General features: G+C 44.7%; 2 pseudogenes; one reads left to right on the top strand and one right to left on the bottom strand.

Moving 5' to 3' along the window:
* Positions 1–1374: 1374 nt before the first annotated feature.
* Positions 1375–1975, bottom strand: LOC142433388 (MARCKS-related protein pseudogene; annotated as a pseudogene).
* A 566-nt stretch (positions 1976–2541) lies between these two features.
* The window catches only part of LOC142433389 (nuclear factor erythroid 2-related factor 3 pseudogene), a 31922-nt pseudogene continuing 19773 nt past the window's right edge, over positions 2542–14690 (top strand).

The raw sequence follows: 14690 nt of genomic DNA on the forward strand, positions 1-14690 counted from the left end.
ACTGCTTCTAATAAATTAAACACAATGACTATTGTCTTACTGACCTGCCTCTAAAGCAGTGGTTCTCAACCTGTGGGTCTCAACCCCTTTGGGGCGGTCAAACGACCCTTTCACAGGGGTCACCCAATTCATAACAAAATTACAGTGATGAAGTAGCAACAAAAATAATTTTAAGGTTTGGGATCACCACAACATGAGGAACTGTATGAAAGGGTCTCGGCATTAGGAAGGTTGAGAACCACTGCTCTAAAGAAATGCGATCCTACTCCTACAGTGAAAAGATGGTCAAGGAGAAATCACAGTCAGTGATGGCTCAGAGAAAATGGAAGAATATTGTAAGTGAGGATGCCAATCGAGAAACAATATGGAAATATCTTAGATAACAGTTTTCTTGTTATCAAGTATTATTTAATTTTTTTCATTAATATTTAAAAATTCTTTTTCTTATACTAATCTAGTATTTTGTACCTCTATTTTGTTTTGGTTTTTTTTTTTCACTTGATAAATAAGTGTATTTTCTTTCTGCAGTAAATCCTCCTGGTAAATTATGGTTTGGTTTAGCTCTTTGCCCGTAGCCTGTTCCTGAGATCTGAGGAAGCTTGCCTTTCTTCTAGGCAAGAGACATTTTGGATGATTCCACCGCTTCTTTTTTTTTTTTTAAGGCACAACATTTATTCCTTTTACAAAGGTGACAGTGAGCCCAGGAGGAATTAGAATAGCAATTAGAATAGAAAAACAAAAGAAGATACAAATCTGGAGGTTGGCCATTAAAAGTTATTTACAACGAGAGGGAGGGGGCAGGGAACAACGAGGAAAGGAGTTGTTTTCACATTACAGCTCTCCCACCCCAAAGCCTCATACTTGCTCACCAAGTCAAAAAGAGACACAAGTGGATTCACAGCTGAGAGGTTTGAACTTGAGTAAGATGTTTATAAAAACCTAGACGGGACAGTGTCGTCCCCAGCCCTGGGGCCACTAGGCACAGTACCAGAGACTAAAAACTCAACTGGGGGGAAGGCTGGTTTTGGAGTGTTGGCACCCCACTTCTGGCTCAGGGACTCGGGGAGCAGGATAAACAAAACCTATTGGATAAGAATTAGGGAAGAAACCCAGCAATTGCTTGTGCAGGGGTAGGGCCAGGGAAGGAGGGAGGACAGTTCACATCACTAACCTAACTTGGGGAACAGTGAGGGACCATCTTTAACTGGCCCGGTGAGGAAGGCCAGATGGATGATGGGAGAATCCACAGGAGGGAGAGGGGACGTGGCTGGGAGGGGGCGACAGCCCCTCCCTTTCTGGGCACAGGAAAGCAGCCGGGGCGCCAGGTCCAGGCAGTGACCTCGCAAGGACAGCACAGTTCTTGGAGCTTCGGGATCACCCACCTGCCCCCACCCCGCTACTCATTCTGCTCGCTGTCGGGCCACTCTCTGGCTCTGAGGGCGTGGAGAGCTCAGCAGCCTGGGGCCCTGGCTCTTCTTTCTTGTGTCTCTTCCCTGAGAGGCAGCACCAGCCTCTGCCCCCTAGGCCTGGGGCTCCTGGCTCTCAGGGGTGGCAGCCTTCCCTTCCAGGGCACTGCCCTCGTCACTGCAGGCACCAGTCTTCCCCTGCTCTTGCTCTTCCTCTGTGGGGGAGGAGGCCGAGGAGGCCCCACCCTCCTTGCGATTTCTCTTGAAGGACAGGCCGCTCAATTTGAAAGGCTTCTTGAAAGAGAATTTCTTCTTCTTCTTGGGGTCTCCTTGTTGGGGGCCTCCCCCTTGGCCTCAGTCCCTGGGTGGGGGATGCTGGCTCGATGGCATCACCGGTCGCCCCCGCAGCCTCCTCTGTTCTGTTCACGGTGGGGGGGGGAGCGACTCCCCTTCACCCCGGGGAACAAGTCTCCATTGCTTTTCCCGTGGCCGTTCTCCTGTCCATTGACCTTGGCTGGTGGAACCGCCCGCGGCCTCCTCGGCGGAGCCTTATTGCTCTGGCTGCCCATGCTGGGTGGGGGTCTGCTGGGGGCGCCTAGAGCCGCCGCAGGGATAGTTCGGCGGGGCACGCCTGGCTGGCGGAGGGGGGGGGGGTTCGTTCCGGAGGGGGGGGTGTCTGGGAGGAAACAGAGCTGTGCGCGCGTGACTCGCTAGCCGCCCCCACCACCTCTCCGCTCCGTGCCGGAATGCCCCCACCTCTTCTTTTTAACATCTTTCTTAGGCTTCTTCTCATAAACTGGGTTCTCTTGTATAGTAACATGCACTTACTTATCCATCTCCTCCATCATGTCAGGAGTTGCGTTGTTCTTGATGTATGGAGCAAGTTGCTTCTTGTAAGCACCATCATCCTCTTCCATTAGGGAACGCATGTAGTGTGCAATGTTCTGGCCCCTGATGTGTTTCCGATGTACTTCGGCATTGGAGTCCTTGCTTTCTGAATCGTAACCAGGGAATCGCTTGGTACCATGAGGCATAGACAAGCCTCCATCCACAGCCCCTTCAGAGCCCCAAACACTTTATTCCCAGTGGTTGTCCTGGCAAGGCTGGCATCCAGATAGCAGCTGAAAGCACCAGGATGGCTTTCCACATTGTATTCCTCTCCAGTTACCGCCACCTGGCCTTCCTAGGTCTTGTCCAGGCCAAGCCTAGTAAGAAGCCTGCGGGCCGGCCGCATGCCAGTGCAATGTGCTGCTGCAGCATCGTTCAGGCAGCTGTCACGTCGAACTTGGGAAGTTGGTGAGCTAAGCCGCACACACCATCACATCCCTTCTGTGAGGCCATCGGCCGCCTGGCCGATGATAGCCTGCTGGTTTCGCGGGCTGTCGTCCTGTATTTGGGTGTGCTGTGCTTACGTTCATCTGGGTGACCAAGCGTTTTCCAGCAGAATAATCAGCTTTGCCCTCTTGCCGTCTTCTAAGTTGCACTTGATATCTAAGGAAGTGGCCTTGGTCTTGACAACTTTAACAAACAGCACGGTGTGCGGGGCTCACCTCAGATCTGCAGGGCTGGCAGATCTATGGGAGGTGGTGCGTAAGGTGGGGAGCTGTGTTCTTATTTAAGTATTAACTGTATGAAATATTTAATTACTTTGGGGGATACCTTTTTTAATACTTAAAATGGTCACTAGGGCAGTGAACCAGTTGATAAATTAGTTGAATCCCATCACTGGATACACTGTCAAAGTTGTTCACTTTTAAAGTTCTAAAAATAATTCTTTCACTTTTTCATATGTTTGAAATATTTCACAATAAAGTGTAGAAAACTTACTATAGTCTAGAAAACCCTGTGAAGCAGTCCTACTCTGTAACATGTAGGGTCACCATGAATCAGAATGGGTTGGACAGTAACTGACAACTCAACAACTCATTCATAGAAGGAGTCTCTCCATCTCTCCCCTCCCCCCAAAAAAGCCAAATGCATTGTCTTCAAGTCAATTCGGACTCACAGTGACCCTGTATACCAGGTTAGAACTGCTCCCGTGGCTTTCCCAGACTATAACTCTTTATGGGAGTAAGAACGCCTTGCCTTTCTCCCACAGAGAAGCTGATGGTTTCAAACTGATGACCTTGAGGTTAAGAGCCCAGTGCATAACCACTACAGCACCAAGATTCCCAAAGGAGTCTCTCGATCAGTGGTTCTCGACCTTCCTAATGCTGCAACCCTATAATACAGTTCCTCATGTTGTGCTGACCCCACAGCCTTAAATTATTTTCTTTGCTACTTCATTAATATAATGTTGCGACTGTTATGAATCAGGAAACCCCTGGGAAAGGGTTGTTTAACCCCCAAAGGGGTCGCGACCCACCGGTTGAGAATTGCTGCTCTAGATGGTGCAAAAAGTTAATCAATGGGCTATTAACAGAACGATTGGCTGTTTGCACCCACTCAGAGTTTCCTCAAAAGAAAGGCCTGACAATCGACTTCCAAAAAGCATCCACTGAAAGCTTTCGCAGACCAGCTCTGACACGCATGAATGAGGTGCCATGAGTTGGAATTCACTGGATGGCGTCTGGTTTGGTTTCCTTTGTTTGTTTATTGCCATAAAACGGGAGCTAAGAAGTGAGACGGGAATGGACTGATTAGGACGAAAGAAAGTGGAGGCTACAGATTGTTAGAAAACTACTTCTAGGCATCAGAGGAAAGTAAATCCTTTCATACATATGCTTAATTTTGTTGTTGCATTTATCTGATCATATTGTTGTTCACTACTTGTTACCTCCCCAGCAGACTTTCAGTCCTTTCAGAGCTACGAGCTTGCTCGGCAGAGGTTTGGCACACTATAGGTATGTTCATTTTTTCTGACTCCTAATCCAAAATCCCTTAATATCCTCCAGAGGTTTCCACCTGGATGCTCAAACTCTCACAAGTGACATCTGGTCTAGAGAGCGCAAGATGGCGGGAACAACCTGGCCGCAGGCAACAACTCGGCTGCAGTTGCCTTCCTGGCCCACAGAGCTAGTGACTGCAGTGCCGTTGCCAACCCAAGGTGCAAGAAAGCTAACACCTTCAGGCAGGTGTCCTGCAGACAGAAAGAGATGTCTCTGTGCACTTTCCCATGAAGCAAATGATTTGTAACTCTTGCCTAAGGGGGCAGAAGCCAAGAGAAGGCCTTCTGACCGGCGCAAGTTGTGAAAAATCTGAGAATTGCTTTTATTGGAGGCTGTCCTGGTTGAAGAATTCTATCTAGCCTCCCGAGTCATACCCTGTTATTTCCAAGTTGGTCTTTATCCTGCTTCATCCTGTGTCTTGGCCTGTTCCTTCTATAATAAACCACATAAACAGAAAAACGACCTGCGTCCTTTTTTCCCACTGTTGTTCCTGTCACAAAAATTGCCATCGCTTGAAAAGCGGTGACAACTTAAAAGCCTTGGTCTGTGTTCTGCTGAAAGACCCTAATGGGCTATATATTTCGAACTGCTGGAGCTTGAGGCTTGCTAGCCTCACCCATTCCCAATCTGCCACCTCGCTGATTCAGTAGAGAAACAAAGACGGGTGCCATCAAGTCAATTGGACTCACAGCAATATGTTGGGAGCCAGCTCTCCATGGATTTCTCACGTTCCTGCGTGAGATTGTTTACATTCAAAGATAATGAATAACCTCCCTTTATGGAAGAGAGGGCAGGCAGGTGTGTCAGCAGCTTTATGACAGCTTCAAAAACAAAAGCCAGTTGGTGACAAGGGACCCTGAATTATGGTGAGCTCATGTGTGTCACCTTAGAATTGTGTTCCCTAGGGTTTTCAATGGATGGTTTCCACCCCGCCCCCACCCCCAGAAATAGATCACCCCGTCTTTCATCTGAGGAACCTCTTGGTTCACTTGAAACGCTGACTTTTCAGTTAGCAGCCAAGATCTTAACCATTTCTACCACCCAACGACCTGATAAATAAAAAACAAAACTTCCAAACTCACTGCCATCTAATCGATGCCCTCTCATAGGGACCCTGTGGAACAGAGTAGGTCTGCTCCTGCCAGTTTCTGAGACTGGAGCTCTGCCCGGGGACAGAAAGCCTCGTCTTTTGCCAGTGGAGTGACTGGTGGCTGTGAACTGTTGACTTTGCAATTCGCAGCCCAACTTGTAACCACTACACCACCAGGGCTCTTTGATAAACAGCACCATCTCCTAAACATTCAACTCCTGGTAATTCCTACAGTCTGTTCCCATGACTCCGATGTGGATTTTTATTTCCTAGTTGACAGTCATGAGGTATGGCATTTCTTTTTGCTAATTCCCAAAGTTCTGTGGTACAGTTAAGCTATTTTATTAGCTCCTCCGTTTCATATTTTGTTGTTGTTTTTCTTTGCAATAAAATACACAGAACATTTTTCCCATTTTAACCACTTTTAAATGTACAATTTGATGGTTTTTAATACGTTCACAATCTGGTACAACATTCACACACACACACCTTCTCCCCCCCTCCCCCCCACCCAGTCTATTTATAAAATTTTACACTCTCTCAAACAGAAACTCTGGGTCTATTGAGCAATAACTTCCCATTTCCCTTCATCTCAGCCCTGGTAAACTCAAATCGACTTTCTGTCTTGACTCATTTGCCTATTCTGGATATTTCATAGAAGTAGAATCATACAATATTTGTCCTTTTTTGTCTGGCTTCTTTCATTTAGCATAATGTTTTCAAGGTTCATCCTGAGACAGAGTAGGGCAGAAACCGGATTTCCCTATCTCTACATCCTGGGTTAAAGTGACCCTGGTAGAAACTGTCTGAAGCCAGCATACATATCTCTCCCACACCTCCACATCTTGTTATTGACTATGCTTGCAATATTGAAAAGCTGTTACTTCTTTATATGATAACTACTATCCCAGCTCATTTGCTCAACCAGCTGCACTGGTGACGAACCAGCCCCAAAGCGCATGCAGTTGACTAGCCCCAGCCGGAGATCACAGAACCTCTCAGGAGGGTCTCAACAGGAAGGTGCTGCACCAGCACTTGTCCCTTCCTCAGAATTCCCTGACCTCCTTTTATGACATGAAACCCCGTTAAAAGCCTCCCCTGTACCTTGGTTCAGAGAAACAAGCTCTACGTAGCCTTACTGCCCCCCCCCCCCACACACACACATACAGCTTCCCTTTGCAAGGCACTTTCTCCCTTAATACATTTGATTTCTTGTGTGGCAACCCTGACCCTTTGCTTTGTTATTCTGACTGGACAGGGAAAAGAACCTTCAATTAAGAGACAGTCAGTGACCTTTTCCTGGCACCACAGATGAGTCTTGTTTGAAAGATCTTAGGAGACTCCCTGCTGGTGACAGCCCCAGACCACTTTGGGTGGTTGAGCAGCTGCCAAAACACATCTTCTCACATCCCTCCAAGACCAAATTGCTGGCTCTTGACATATTGGCTCTCTGGAAAAAATTACTTTCTCTTTAGACATTTGAGATGTGACTTGGTGAATATAAAATTCTTTCTTTATGTGTATATCACTGATTTTGCTTCTCGGGAGAGCCCAGTCTAACACACTAACTTTATTCTGTTTATTTTATTGTTTTTATTGGTTTTTCCCTTTTCTTTCTGGGATTACTCTTAGCCTTGCTTATAATTGCCCCCCTCTCAGACAATAGGAAATGCCTATGTTTCTGGCTCTTGATATATTGTCACCCAGGAAAACGTGACTTTCTTTTTAGACAATATCTTTTACTCTAGATTTTGTTACTCTTTCCTGAACCTTCGCTGTCTTTTCCTTGTAGGATCGCCACATCACGGTGCAGAAATTCCTGGTGCTGCTTTTGGCCTTCCCTCATTTTCTGTGAATCCCTAGGTCAATTATTAGACCGTTACTTAAACCTGGGAGATTTATTTTGAACCTAAACTTGTTTAGATTGGCATTTAACCAGCTGTCCCCCACACCCATAATCATCACCCAAGGAAAATTGATCCAAATCCACTCCAGAGACAAACCCTTGGACATTGGTCCTACTTTGGAATGGAGAACCCTTGGGAAAACCCCTTAGTGTTATGTAGTCCAGTTTGGCAGCAGAAGAACTAACTGACAGGACAAGGTAGGACCAATAAGTAGGCAGAAAACAATATATATAGAAGCTTTCATGGCTTTACATGCATTCATATATTTCATGACTCTAGATACATTCATTTCTACGAAACTGAGTTCCCTCGATGTTTATATCATTTAACGTTGTATTAGCTTTGGTTTTAAAGCTCCCCTTTGTTTTGAGAGACCTCTGTGGGCAAGCTCATGCTTTGCATCTAACTGAAGGCGACAGCTGATGGTTTTCATAGAGCAACTAAAAATTCCAGTGCTTTTCTCTTCCAAGAAGAGCTACTTCTTCTTTTTTATTTGAAAAGCTACTTCTTCCTTGTGGTTTAGAATAAAGATTTTAATAATTATAATAAGAAATGTTAATATAAAGAATTGTACGAGTTCCCAATAAAATGATTTTTAAAAAAGAAAGAAATGTTAATATAAAATTATATTGAGAAAAGATGAATTGTTTATTTTTTAATCATTTTTATTGGGGGCTCGTACAACTATTTTTTCATTAGCTAAGGTTCAGAACTTTATTTTTTTAATCATTTTATTAGGGGCTCATACAACTCTTTTCACAATCCATACATGCATCATTTGTGTCCAGCACATTTGTACATATGTTGCCATCATCATTCTCAAAACACCTGCTTTCTACTTGAGCCCTTGGTATCAGCTCCTCATTTTTCCCTTCCCTCCCCGCTCCCCCTCCCCCTGAACCCTTGATAATTTATAAATAGTTATTATTTTATCATATCATTGGACATCTCCCTCACCCAGTTCTCTGCTGGAGGAGGTTATATGTAGACATTGTCACCTATTCCCCCTTTCTCCCTCACCCTCTCTCCACCCTCCCTCAGACTTGCCACCCTCACCACTGATCCTGAGGGGTTCATCTGTCCTGGATTCCCTGTATTTATAGTTCCTATCTGTGCCAGTGTACATCTTCCAGTCCAGCCAGTTTTGTAATGTAAAATTGGGATCATGATAGTGGGGGGGGAGAATCATTCAAGAACTAGAGGAAAATTGTATGTTTCATGATTGCTATACTGCACTCTGACTGGCTCGTCACCTCCCCACAGCCCTTCTGCAAGGGGATGTCCAATTTCAACCAGAGTGGCCCTGGGTCCCCACTCTGCACTCCCCTTCATTCACAATACTATGATTTTTGGGGGGGGTGGGTCTTTGATGCCTGATACCTGATCCCTTCGATGCCTTGTCATCTCACAGGCTGGTGTTCATTTTCCATGTGGGCTTTGTTGTTTCTCAGTTAGATGGCCCCTTGTTTATCTTCAAGCCTATGGGACTCCAGATTCTAAACTGGGCACCATCAGCTTTCTTCACCGCACTTGCCTGTGCACCCGCTTTGTCTTCAGCATTAGTGTTGGGGTAGGCTGGTGTGCTTCTTCCATGTGAGCTTTGTTGTTTCTTAGCTAGATGGTTCCCTGATTGTCTTCAAGCCTTTAAGACCCCTGGTGCTATATCATTTGATAGCCGGGTACCATCAGCTTTGTTCACAACTTTTACTTATGCACCCACTTTGTCCTCAGTGCTCGAGTTGGGACAGGCCACTGTGCTTCTTCCATGTGGGTTTTGTTGTCTCTCAGCTAGATGGCTGCTTATTTATCTTCAGGTCTTTAAGACTTCAGATGCTATATCTTTTGATAGATGGGCACCATCAGCTTTCTTCACCACATTTGCTTGTGCACCCATTGTCATCAGTGATTGCGCCAGGCAGGTGAGCTTCTCAGACTGCCAAATTGTTAGAACAAAGTGTTCTTGTGTTGAGGGAGTACTTGAGCAGGGGTCCACTGTCCATCTGTTTCCTTAATACTAACCTTATAAATATATGTACATAGATCTATTCCCCCTCGTCGTATATAAATATATTTACATCTTTATATGCCTGTATTTAAATCACTGTGACAACCCTTTGCCTCCTAGTTCTTTCCTCTGTTTCTTTGTACTTTCCTCTTGTCCCACTATCATGTTCTGCCTTCATTTGGGTTTTAGGAATTCCTCTCAGTTACATTGCCCATGATCCAGCCCCGCCAGGTCTCCCACACCCTCCTTGATACAGATTTTGGATCACTTGTTATTCCCTTGTCCCTGGGCTTGTTAACACCCTCTTCCTTTCCCCTGCCTACCCTACCCCCATGTCCCTCCGGAACTGTCATCCCATTGTTCTCTCTTCTGACTTGTTTATTCCACCTATCGCTTCCAGGTAGACATGTTATGTACTATCACAAGACTGAGTACCATGAAGCAACAACAGAAAGTAAAAAAATAGCTACAACAACAATACACACATAAACGTATGAATAGTTCTGGGTCTGTTTGTTTTCCTTCATGGGTGCTTTCCAGTCAAGTCTGATGGGATGCCATGCCCTGGCACAGCCTCTATCCCTGGGGACTTGATTGTTCTGCTTCCCCCCGCTACTCTGCTGCATGCCCCCAGAGGCTGGCTTCGGTGTGGTGAGCTCATGCTGGGTACAATTCCCGCTGTGTGTCTCTAGTGTTGTCCCCAATGGTGCTATGGGTCAATAAGGAATGCTGTGTCCCATGGTGGGGCCGGCCCTGTGGTCATCTCTGTGCATTGCTGTTCTGAGCAGGAACATTGTCCTCAGGGCTTGGTGAGCCAGGATGTGCGTCACTCTTTTCTTTTTTCCCCCCTATGCCCCCTCGTTGGCTCCTGTGTGCTCTGACCAGACCAGTCCTCTTCCCCTCTTCTTGAGCTGTAGCGTACTCTCCTTGATGGGAGAGTGATGCTGTCCACTTAGTTGGTAATGGGGCCAGCCTCTCATGCCTCTCTGTCGGTTCCCTGCTTCATTTCAGTGTGTTGCGTTCTTGTCTTGGAGCTCCGGGTTGGAGTCTTGTCTCTCTTTCCCTGTGGAAACACAGTCAATACCCTCCCCCTGTGTGGATTAGTGTCCTGTTCCCCCAGCTACCCATACCTTTTTCCATCCTCCCTTTTAATGGGTTACCATATGTATCCCATATGTATCCCTGAGTTTAGTCTGGCCCCTGCCATATTACCTGGGCCTCACCCCAGGGACGTATATACAGCATCTTCTTCCCTTTGCCCCTTTTGAATTTTTTTTGAGCTTACCTCAGCAAACTCATGTAATACTTGTCCTTTTGTGCTTACTTCACTTAGCATAATTTCCTCCAATTCTTCCCATACGGCGATGTGCTTCATACATTTGTCATTGCTTTTTAGGGATGCGTAATACTCCATTGTATAAAATTCTTATCACAATCCATCCATACATCTATTGTGTCAAGCACATTTGTACATTTATTGCCATCATGATTCTCAAAATGTTTTCTTTCTACTCGACGCCTTGATATCGGCTCCTCATTTTCCCCCTCCCTCTCGGCTCCCCCTTCCTTCATAAACCCTTGATAAGTTATAAATTATTATTTTGTCATATCTTAACTATCCAAAGTCTTCCTTCACCCACTTTTCTGTTGTCCATCCCCCAGTGAGGAGGTTATATGTAGATCCTTGCAATTAGTTCTACCTTTCTACCCCACCTTCCCTCCACCCTCCTGGTATCGCCACTCACACCACTGGTCCTGAAGGGATCATCTGTCCTGGAGTCCCTGTGTTTCCAGTTCCTATCTGTACCAATGCACATCCTCTGGTCTAGCCAGATTTGTAAGTTAGAATTGGGATCATGATAGTGGTGGGGAGGGGTGGGGGGAAGCATTTAGGAACTAGAAGAAAGTTGTGTGGGGAGGGTGGGAGAGGGGGAAACAGAGCTGATTCCTGGAACCCAAATGGAAGGTGAATTTTGAGAATAACGAGTGCAACGAATGTATAAGGGTGCTTTGCTCAACTGATGTATGTAGTTACCAAAAAAAAAAAAAAGAAAGCTGCATGTTTCATCATTGCTACACTGCACCCTGACTGGCTTGTCTCCTCCCCGCGACGCTTCTGTATGGACGTTCTGTTGCCTACAGATGGGTCTTGGGTCCCCACTCTGCACTCCCCCTCATTCACAATGATTTGATTTTTTTGTTCTTTGATGCCTGATACCTGATCCCTTCGACACCTCATGGTCACACAGGGTGGTGTGCTTCTTCCATGTGAGCTTTGTTTCTTCTGAGCTAGATGGCTGCTTGTTTATCTTCAAGCCTTTAATACCCCAGACGCTATATCTTTGGATCTTTTGATAGCCAGGCACTATCAGCTTTCTTCACCACATGTCAGGAAGGTGTGCATCATGGAATGCCAATGTAATGGAACAAAGTGGTCTTGCTTTGAGGAAGTACTTCAGTGGAGGTCCAATATCCATCTGCCACCTTAATACCACACCTATAGCTATATGCACATAGATCTATTTCTCCCCATCCTATATAAATATATTTACATATATACATGCCTGTATTTAGACCTCTATAAATACCCTTGCCTCCTAGTTCTTTCCTCTATTTCTTTTTACTTTCCTCTTGTCCCACTATCATGCTCAGCCTTCATTTGGGTTTCAATAATTTATCTTGGTTACATTGCCCTTGCTGAATCCCTATCAGGCCTCTCACCCTGTCCTTGCCACTAATTTTGGATCACTTGTTGCTCCCTTGTCCCTGGATTGGTCAACACCACCTACTTACCCCTGCCTACCCCTCTACCATGTCCCCCCGGGATCATCGGTACTGTTGTTTTTTCCTCCAGACTGTTCATCCAGCCTATCTTATCTAGATAGATCTGTATAGATAATAATATGCACCCCAAAACAAGGCTTAGCAAGACAAAGTGACAAAAGAGAGCACAACAATGACAACAAAAAAGAAAACCAATGACCCAGAGAAGAATAAATTAATTTGTGTGTGTGTTAGTGTTTGAAGTGACCTTGTTTGTCACAAGACTCCAAGTCCACTTCAGTTTCACTTTCCTCCTTTTTTCTTTAAGCCCCTCGCACCACTGTTTAGGTTTGAGGGCTAAGGTAAATTAATTTTTTTAAGAAAATTTTTTTAATTTATAAAGAAAGAAAAACCTGTAAATAGATCAAGGTCTGATTTTTTACCTCTAGGCGTGTCCTCCAGTCAAGTCCGATGGGGTACCATGCTCTGACCCCAGATTCTATCCTTTGCACTCCCTTGGGAGCTCCCTGCTCTGCTCCTCCTGTTGCTCTGCTGCACACCTTCAGTGTTTTGCCTCAGTGTCGCAGGGTCAATTCGGGCCAGTCCCCGACACTGAGTCTCCAGTGTTGTCCCCTGTAGGGCCCTGGGCCATCAAGGGACATTGTGTCTCATAGTGGGATCAACCATATGGTCCACTCTGTGCACTGGATGTTCTAAGCGTCCTCCAGGCCTGGTGGGCCATAATGTGCTCCACTCTCTCTTACTCCCCATTCATTTGTTCATTTGTCTGCTCTGATCAGACATGTCCCTCTCCCCGAATTGCAGCTTCAGTGCCGTCCTCTAAAGTAAATTCTTTGGGTGGGGTGGGGGGGGGGTAGTTGTCCACGTAGCTGATAATGAGGCCAAGCCCTCAGACCCCTCCACTGGCTCCCCTTTCCATGCCGGCAGGGTGCATTCTCATCCCAGAACACTGGATTTATGTCTGGTTCCTCTTTCCTTATGGAGACACAAACAATACCCTCCCCTTGGGTGGGTCAGTGCCCTATTCCCCCGCCACACATCTCTTTTTCCCCCCCTTTACTTCCCCCACCCCCTCCATTTTAGTTGGCTACCATATGTACCACTGGATTTGGTCTGGCCCCGGCCATACTACCTAAAATAAAGCCTTCCAAAAAAGCTCACTCTGGTTTGGTTTAAAGACAAGAGAATGCTTGCGGGTTTAAATAGTCTTGATTAATTCAGTCTAGCAGAGGTTTTTATGTTTATGAAAACCTTAAAAAGCAAAGTCCTTCCAAGTAATTTAAGTTAGCTATTATAGTTCATCTAAGGACAAGGGTAATTTTTAAAGGGAAATAAGTAGCTTTGAAATAAAAGAGTTATAATTTCTTAAAAAGTCAAAGAAATGTCATAAAACTAAGATGAGAAAATGAAAAAATAGATGGATATAGAAAGTTATAGAAGACCAAAACAAGTTATAAAAGTTAAGTAGAAAGATTTTTTAAGTTACTCTTTTTAGATAAAAAAAGAAAGAAGTCTTGTCTTAAAGCCAAGTGTCTGGTCATACAAGAAAGTTGAATAGAAGGTTAAAATGATGCCCCAATGAATAGTAGAATGCGTATGTGTATTCAGGTCAAAGAATGAAGGTATTCATGAAAATAGGATTGAGGTTTGAGAAACATATAACAAAGGCAAGAAATGTCAAACACATTTGTTAAGGATTATTGCTTGATATAAACAAGGTTCTTGTTTATTTGCAGCTGGAGGTTTTAATAAGTGAATTCATAAAAATGTCTTTAAAATAATTGATGTCAAATGACATAAAACAAGAATTTGGTTTTTCCCTGTTAAGATAAAATTTTCTGTGGTTACTAAGTTTAAGGATCCATGTTTATTCTTTTGTAGTTTTCCTTGAAGACAAAGGTTTTTGTTTTGTTTTGAAGATCAGATTGTTTTTAATTTTTATTCACTTCATTGGCAGTTCTTTACAGATATCATAACATTCCATAGTTAAGTAACATAAAGCAGTATTGTACAATTGCTACCACAGTCAGTTTCAAAGCTTTTTTTTCTTTGTGAACTCCTTGATATCAGCTCACCTTTATCCCCTCCCTCCTGCACCCTACCCGCCCCCCAGGGAACCCTTATTTTATTTTATTTTATTCCCTACAATAGTTTTTTTTAAGACAAAGTAGTTGGGTTTTTAAAAATCATTTTATTGGGGCTCATACAGCTCTTATCACAATCCATACATATATCCATTGTGTCAAGCACATCTGTACATATGTTGCCATCATCATTTCCAAACTATTTTCTTTCTATTGAGCCCTTGGTATCATTTCCTCTTTTTTTCCCTCCATCCCCACCTTCCTCTCCCATGAACACTTGATAATTTATCATTTTTTTCATGTCTTATACCGAACCCTGTCTCTCTTCACCCACTTTCCTGTTGTCCGTTCCCCTAGGAGGGGGCCATATGTTGACCATTGTGATCAGTTCCCTCTTATTCTTCCCCACCCCTACCACTTTCCTTACCTTCCTAGTATTGCTACTCCCATTATTGGTCCTGAGGAGTTTATCTGTCCTGGATTTCCTGTGTTGCAAGCTCTTATCTGTATCACTGTGTACATGTTC

The sequence above is a fragment of the Tenrec ecaudatus genome, chromosome X (assembly GCF_050624435.1).
Source record: "Tenrec ecaudatus isolate mTenEca1 chromosome X, mTenEca1.hap1, whole genome shotgun sequence".
In the NCBI taxonomy this organism is placed as follows: Eukaryota; Metazoa; Chordata; class Mammalia; order Afrosoricida; family Tenrecidae; genus Tenrec; species Tenrec ecaudatus.